Source organism: Panthera uncia, chromosome C2 (assembly GCF_023721935.1).
Source record: "Panthera uncia isolate 11264 chromosome C2, Puncia_PCG_1.0, whole genome shotgun sequence".
NCBI lineage: Eukaryota > Metazoa > Chordata > Mammalia > Carnivora > Felidae > Panthera > Panthera uncia.
Genome location: NC_064810.1, coordinates 87,391,270 through 87,399,215, shown reverse-complemented (window position 1 = coordinate 87,399,215; position 7,946 = coordinate 87,391,270). Strand labels below are relative to the sequence as shown.

The 7,946-nt window shown below is 36.6% G+C and overlaps 1 protein-coding gene across 8 annotated transcripts in view; it reads right to left on the bottom strand.

The window, feature by feature from the left end:
* The window catches only part of TBL1XR1 (TBL1X/Y related 1), a 178,086-nt gene that overhangs the window by 115,455 nt on the left and 54,685 nt on the right, over window positions 1–7,946 (bottom strand). For 2 of the 8 annotated variants that reach the window (XM_049628538.1, XM_049628537.1), the window contains exon 2: window positions 838–5,362. The exons of 5 other annotated variants lie outside the window; for them this stretch is intronic. The gene's annotated coding sequence lies outside the window, so the exon portion shown is untranslated. Of the gene's footprint in view, window positions 1–837; window positions 7,924–7,946 lie in introns of those variants that run through there. One more of the 8 variants, XM_049628536.1, reaches the window with a different exon arrangement.

Sequence of the window (7,946 nt, the reverse complement as noted above, 5' to 3'; positions counted from 1 at the left end):
AAGGCAAGGCAAGGCAAGGCAAGGCAAGGCAAGGCAAGGCAAGGCAAGACAAAAAGAGAGAAATAGACAAACACCCCTAAAATTGAGCAAACAAGATAAATGTTTAATACATGGAACAGGCTAAGCTCAGAAATTTTTCTATAAAGCTCATTCCAAAATCTCACTTCAAAGAAATGAAGGCATCGGATTTTTTCATGTTCCCAATTCTAATTTAAGCATATAGTATGAATCTTATCACTAAGTGTCCTTAAATTATTTTGCCTAAGGCCAGGTATTCAAATTCATGTGTCTCAATCAGCTTATATAATGATCAGGGTTTTTTTCAAACCTTAAAACATATGATTCAAATACACCTATCACAAAAGGATAAATCTACACTAGCACATTTTCTCCTTTTAACAGTATGTACTCTTCTAAGAGATCATTTATAAAGAGCAAAATTCCCTGAATCAGGAAGGGTCATTTCCCGAAAGGAAAATTTATACTATCACAATTTACATTTCCCTGCATTTATGCCAGCTTTTCTTCATTGAACAATCCACAACCATGCCTAAATTTGACCTTAGACTAATACTTACTAGTTTTCATCCCAATTTTCCCTCTTGCTACAGTGCCTCATCCCCACTGTTCACTATGTGTTACAACAAGGTTAGAGACATGTGTGTGTGTGTGTTTACGTGGGGGGGGGGGGGGGGGAGTGCACATACATATACAAAAACACACCTTTACTCATGCGGTGAGCTAATATTCAGGATAATGCACAACAATGTTAGCTAATCAAAAACTGGATTACTTCTATTATTTAAGCCTTCAAGACAATAGCCCATTTTCACTCACCCTCATTCTCCTACTTGACAAAAGTGTGGAAGAGGATGAACCCTGAAGAGAAAACCCTTCACAACTGTGAAAGAAAACAATAGGAAATAGAAAACCTTCAACAAACTTCATTCCATGGAGAAACCCATTCTGTAATTTTTTTAAAACGCTTTTTTAAATGTTTTATTTTGGGGGCGCCTGGGTGACTCAGTCAGTTGGACGTCCACCTTGGCTCAAGTCATGATTTCGCAGGTCCTGAGTTCAAGCCCCTCACTGGGCTCTGTGCTGACAGCTCAGAGCCTGGAGCCTCCTTCTGATTCTGTGTCTCCCTCTCTCTCTGCCCCTCTCCCACTCACTTTCTCTCTCAAAAAATAAATAAAACCATTAAAGAAAAAAATTTTTTAATGGTTTTATTTTTGAAAAAGAAAGAGAGAGAGAGAAGGACAGAGGATCTGAAGCGGCTCCATACTGACAGTTGAGAGCCCGATGTGGGGCTGGAACTCACAAACCAGGAGATCATGACCTGAGCTGAAGTCAGACACAACCAACTGAGCCATCCAGGAGCCCCTCATTTTGTAATTTTAATGACAAAATGACCCATCATTCAACCTCTGCTTGAGCTTCTCCAATGTTGAGTGCTTTTGCATAAAGGTGCTTTTTTAGTAAATTATTAGACAGCTCTAATTGTTTTCAAAGTTCTTTCTTCTCTAGGATTCAAATGTATTTACCTGTAATTCCTACTCAGAGCTTCTTGAACTATACAAAACAAGTCTAACTCTACTTTAAATGAAACTAGTTAGCAACTGGAAGGACTTTCTTCCAGTCTCTTACTCCCAAGTGTTCTATTTCCCATTTTAAAAATTTGTGACCTAACAATTAACAAAAATCTGCTCCACTTTATGTCCTTCCAAAATTAGGACTCCTAAAACAGTACACAGTGCTTTATTCACAGCGTCTTTTCAACAGTTAGTAAATTTATTCTTTCTTGGACAATGGGGTGGGTGTAGACAGTAAAACTCAAAATCTCTTCAAGCACAAAAAAAGACCTAGGAAGTATAGATAAAAATTCACAAAAATCTGTCACTATAAGAAATGGGTGCTGGGACAAATGGATATCCACATGCAAAAGAATGAAAATGGAACCGTACTTCATACCATATAAAAAAAATTAAAATGGATCAAAGACCTAAGTAACTCTGGATTAGGCAATGGTTAGCTAGGATACCTAAAGTACAAGCAACAAAAGAAAAAACAAACTGCCATCCTCAAAATTTAAAACTCTTTCCCTTCAAAGGACACACCATCAAAGAAGAGAAAACCCACAAAATGGAAGGAAATTTTTGCAAAACATAAGAGACTTGTGTCTAGAATATATGAATAGTACAACTCAATAATAAGGAGGCAAACAATATAATTTTAAAATGGGCCAATTATCTGAACAGATATTCCAAAGACAACACACAAATGGCCAATAAGCACATGAAAATACCTTCAACATCACTAGCCATCAGGGAAATGCAAATCAAAATCACAATGAGATACCACTTCACATCCACAAGGAAGGCTATCAAAACAAAAGGACAGTAATAATGGTTGTTGAGGATACAGACAAATTGGAACCCTCAAACACTGCTGATCAGAATGTAAAGTGCAGTCCAGCCCCTTTGGAAAAGCCTAACAGTCCCTCAATTATTAGAATTTAATTAGAAATAATGAATTATTACAATTCCAAAACAAATTAGTATAAAAACTGACAAGTATCATTAAAAGATTTCATGAAAGTCAAAAACAGTATTAGAACATGTTTCCTTTCTACATACCCAATGGCCACAATACCTCAGTTTTAAATTCTGGGTGACAATAAAACAGCAAGTATACTTGATGTGCCAAGGAGATGTACTAGCAATTTTCTTTATAATTACTACTCACAATTAAAACAGCCCCCTAAATAATTTCCAGATTTTAAGTTGCAGAGCAATGACTTTAAAAAAAGAGAGAGAGAGAGTGAGAGAAAGTACACATGTGCATGCTTGTGAGCCCGACATGGGGCTCGATCCCACAACCCTGGGATGATGAGCTGAGTTGAAATCAAGAGTCCGATGCTCAACTGACTAAGCCACCCAGGTGCCCAAGCAATGACTTTTAATCAAAGTTACCAAATGGGTGATTAATCATTAATAGCTTCTAGGAAAGATTATGTAAAAAAAAAAAAAAATGCTCTATCAAATAAAAATGATACAGATTTTTTCAAAGGGTAACAATGAATTATAAATGCCTAGTCCTCTCAAAACAAGGTAGGACTTGTTAAAGCAGATTGCTGGGTCCCACCCCTGTTCTTTCCATTCCAACTGCTAGGTCTGGGGTGGATTCAAGGATTTGCAATGCTAACAGGTTACAAAGAGACCACACTTTGAGACCTACTATACTATACAATCCTGAATCATACAGCAACATTCTTTTGAGAACAAAAATCAGTAATATTAATAATCCAACAATCAGCGGTCAAACATCATTAACCAAAATGGGTTATGTAATAAAATTAAGACAAATCAGACAAGGGTTTTTATCTTTAGGACTTTCCCAGCATTGTCTGCTCCAATTGGTACATGCTTCTGTTAACATGCCCAGGAGTGGGGCACCTGGGTGGCATAGTAGGTTAAGCCTCCAACTTCGTTCAGCTCAGGTCATGATCTCATGGTTCCTGAGTTCGAGCCCCACATCAGGCTCTCTGCTATCAGCACAGAGCCCACTTTGAGTCCTGTCTCCCTCGCTCTCTGCCCCTCCCCCGCTCCTCTTGTGCTCTCTCAAAAATAAACATTAAAACAAAAAAAAAACAAATAAAAATTTAAAAATAACTTAAAAAAATAAACATGCCCGGGGCGCCTGGGTGGCTCAGCTGGCTAAGTGTCCATCTTCGGCTCAGGTCATGATCTCACAGTCTGGGAGTTCAAGCCCGCATCAGGCTCTGTGCTGTCAGCTCAGACCCTGGAGCCTGCTTCAGGTCTGTGTCTCCCTCTCTCTCTCTCTCTCTGCCCCGCCCCTACTCATGCTCTGTTTCAAAACTAAGCATTAATAATTTTAAATAAACAAACAAATAAATAAACATGCCCACAAGGTATCTTTCAAGCCCTTGAAAAGCTGTACTGCATCCATGAAGCCTGCTCTGAATACCCTAGCTGGAAATAACTTCTTACTCCTTTGAACTTAAGTCCTCACCTGTATCACCAATAAGACAATGTATTATTAACATTAAAATATCTGTTTTATGGCATGAGTTAGACATGTTGCCTTCTGACCTATATAAAGATGCTCAATCTGGTTCCCACCAATTTCCTTGAAAACAACAATCACTCTTGCGGCATCACCAACATCACAGAACACAGCAAAGAATTCAACAACACTATAAAAGTATTAAAAATGTTTCAGTATCATGAACTTTAATTCTTCTATATTTATACACAACTCCAATATGCTACCTCTTATCTATCTGTACATCCTTTACACAGTGCCTAGTACAGAACAGGTTCTGAATACACACACAAAACCACTGTTGTCCTTGATGACCTTGCATACTCGTCTTCATAAAGCTCATGAGACTGTTAAGATCCACACTTGGCAATTTGGGGAAGAAACGAAATCCAGAGCACCTCCAAGAATTCAAGTCCTTAAGTACGTGAAAAACATACCATTTTCTCAGTTGTACCTAATCTATGATGGACTCCCAGGTCAGAACAGACGACGAAGAGATCATTTTCTAAAACTATTAGGTCAATTTAAGGAGCTGGGGGCGGGGGGGGGGGGGGGGGGGGGGTCAGTTGTTAGTTCAAACACACACACAGGCAGTCCCCATTTTGTATGGTAGTGTGGTCATAGAAATGATAATGGAAGATGAAACCAAGCGAAGTGACCTTCTTCAGTGGGACCTGTTCTGTGACGTTTAAAATTATCAAAACATTAAAAACTGTTCTATAATAAAAATACAGTAAAACTAATATTTTCTAATATACCATATTAAATGTTATAATAAAAATACAATAATATTTTTTAATAATTTTTAAAATGAGAACCACTATGAATTAAAGTACTTTATTTCTTTGTAAATAACTTACAAGTAGTTTGACGTTTGTCTTCTCTCATGGTATAACTTAGAGTACAGAGCATCTTTTAGATTTCATACACCACAGGGAACTGTCATACAGCTTCTAACATTTTAACTCTTACATTTTCAAGGTCATGGAACATCTCAGAAAGTTCCTTTAGTGGGAAATTTTTTGCCAGCATCACTTCCTGTGGAACATCATCCTTTTCACCACAACCACTTTCTTCATTTTGCCCATAAAGTTTGTTATACTTCTTTCGCTGCATATACCTAGAGTCTCCTGGACAGTGGCAATATCTTCTTACAGGCACCTTTTCTTATACCTCATTCACATTTAATTCAAATACCATGGTCAGCATTATCGATTTTCACTTACTATACTTTCATCTTCACTGACATTAAAGTGTGCTTGAACAAAGGTTATTGGATGATCAGAAAACAGTAGACCTATTGAGGAAAATAATACAATGGGGAGAAAAAAATTTAATGGCCATAAAAAATTACTTAATTTAAAAAAATCTTCATGTAAGAACCATTATATGCCAAATCAAAAGGCATGACTAACTTTTTTTTTTTTTAATTTTTTTTTTAACGTTTATTTATTTTTGAGACAGAGAGAGACAGAGCATGAACGGGGGAGGGTCAGAGAGAGGGAGGGAGACAGAGAATCCGAAACAGGCTCCAGGCTCTGAGCTGTCAGCACAGAGCCCGAAGCGGGGCTCAAACCCACGAACCGCAAGATCATGACCTGAGCCGAAGTCGGACGCTTAACCGACTGAGCCACCCAGGCGCCCCAAGGCATGACTAACTTTAGAAAACAGGTACAACTCATATCCCATGTAAAGGATTAACTTCCTTTATATAAAGAGATCCATAAGAATGATCATCCACCCATGGATACAGAAAAACAGTTTACAGAAAATAAAAATTTTAAGGCTTGAAACATGAAAAGATTCTCCTTAGAAGTGTGCAAATTTAATATTTCACTGAGAATTTCCAATACAACTTGTTAGATACGATGCTAAGCAAAGAAGCCATAAATAAGGACATATACTGTTATGATTATATGAAGTACAAAAATAAATAATCAATGATCTAAGTAAGGATAATGGTTATCTTTCCAGAAGTTGGGGACTGTACAATGACTGGGGGGGGGGGCGTGGTTACACAGGTGTGTTCAATTTATGAAACTCATCAAGCTATATTTTGTGATTTTTTTATGTATTTTTATCTGTTATATTACAATGAAACCTTTATTACAATGAAACCTTATACTACAATGAAACCTTTAAAAAATACAAGATAGTTGATTTAGACTCTGGTCAGGATCTCACAGTTTGTGAGATGGAGCCCCATGTCAGGCTCTGCGCTGACAGCATGAACCCTGCTTGGGATTCTCTCTTCTCTGCCCCTCCTATGCATGTTCTCTCTCAAAATAAATAAATAAAATTTTTTTTTTAATTTTTAAAAACACAAGATAGCATTTTTCATCTACTAGTTTGGTAAAGATAAAAAGTACTAAAAATAAATTAAATAAATAAATAAATAAATAAATAAAGACTGCCGTAACACTTCATGGTGTTACTCAAACACTACTGGTAGGAGTGTCCATTACTACAACCTCCATGGAAACAATCTGGCAATGAAATGTAAAAATGCTTATATCCTTTGTTCCTAAAATTCCACTGTGGAGAATTTATTTTTCAAAATACACTTGCATACATGCAAAATAACTTACATACAAAGATATTCTTGCAGCATTCCCAAAAGGAATGAAACAAACTACTGTCCATCAATAGGAGCCTATAATAGTGACATATTATCCAGTCGAAAAAAGAGAATAATAAACTCTTCAGGTACTGATAAGGGCATGATCACCATGATATACTGTTAGGTTAAAAGTACAAAGGGGAGGAAAAGGCAAAACAGTATGTTTAATGTATAATATTGGGGGGGGGGGGATTTGAGAGAAAACATTATTTGTTTGCATACAGTAATATCTCTGGAAGGATACAGAAGAAAAAAAGATAACACTGAATGCTGCAAGGAGAAGAACCAACAGAGTAGGGGGCAGATAGGAGAAGATTTTTCAAGTATATAATTTTGTAACATTTTAAGCTTGAGCCATGCTAAGATGTTCAAATGTTCAAAATAATGAGTTAAAAAAATAATCACCTGAAAGGAAAGCAAAATTAGAGACCCATAAAGAGGTGATCAGATCCTAGATTTATAAAAATGCTTACAATCTCTCAGAGAAGGACAATCTAGAAATGTTTTAAAAGGCCAAAATATTTGGGATTTGGATATTCTGTAAAAGCAGTTAAATTACTGAGGCTTACTGTGTGATCAGTAACTCAGTATCAACAGAAAACTACGTTTCAGAGAATATAATAGGCAGAACTTATTTGGCACATCAGGGGCATCCATTTCAAGATATCTATTTCACATGAATCCAATAAAAGAGATGAGAGAGTTCTAAATACGTAAGTAAAAACGGAAACAGAAACAGACAAGACAAAGCACCAGAAGTTATGGTTAACATGGAATCAGCAAGCTGTAAGGGGCAGAACTTTGACTTTTTCTCATCTTCATTGCTACCATATGTTGCAAAGTTATGTCACTAGCATTCACTGTAAGGTTCTTGTCATCTTCTACTTCTACTACATGGTGTAATGAGAAGTACTCTGGTTTTGGAACTCTAATGACCTTGGTCCACATCTACCTCTTCCAAGTTATTACCAAGAACAGCCTTAAGCATAGTACTTTATTTTAAGCCTCAGATTATATTTCTTTAAAATAGGGATATTGGTGTCCACCTTGTATTGTCCTCATAAGGATTACAAATAGTGTATGTTAAAAAAAAAAAAAAAAACTTAGCACAATGTTTGGTGAATAAAGACACCCAAAAAAGGTAGCTATTATTGCCTCACCTGCTTATAAAAATACTCTTAGTTTTTTTTTTATAGGAGAAAGTTCAGAGAGAATTTTTTGTATGTGTAACTCCTCAAAGACACATAGCAACATACAAAAA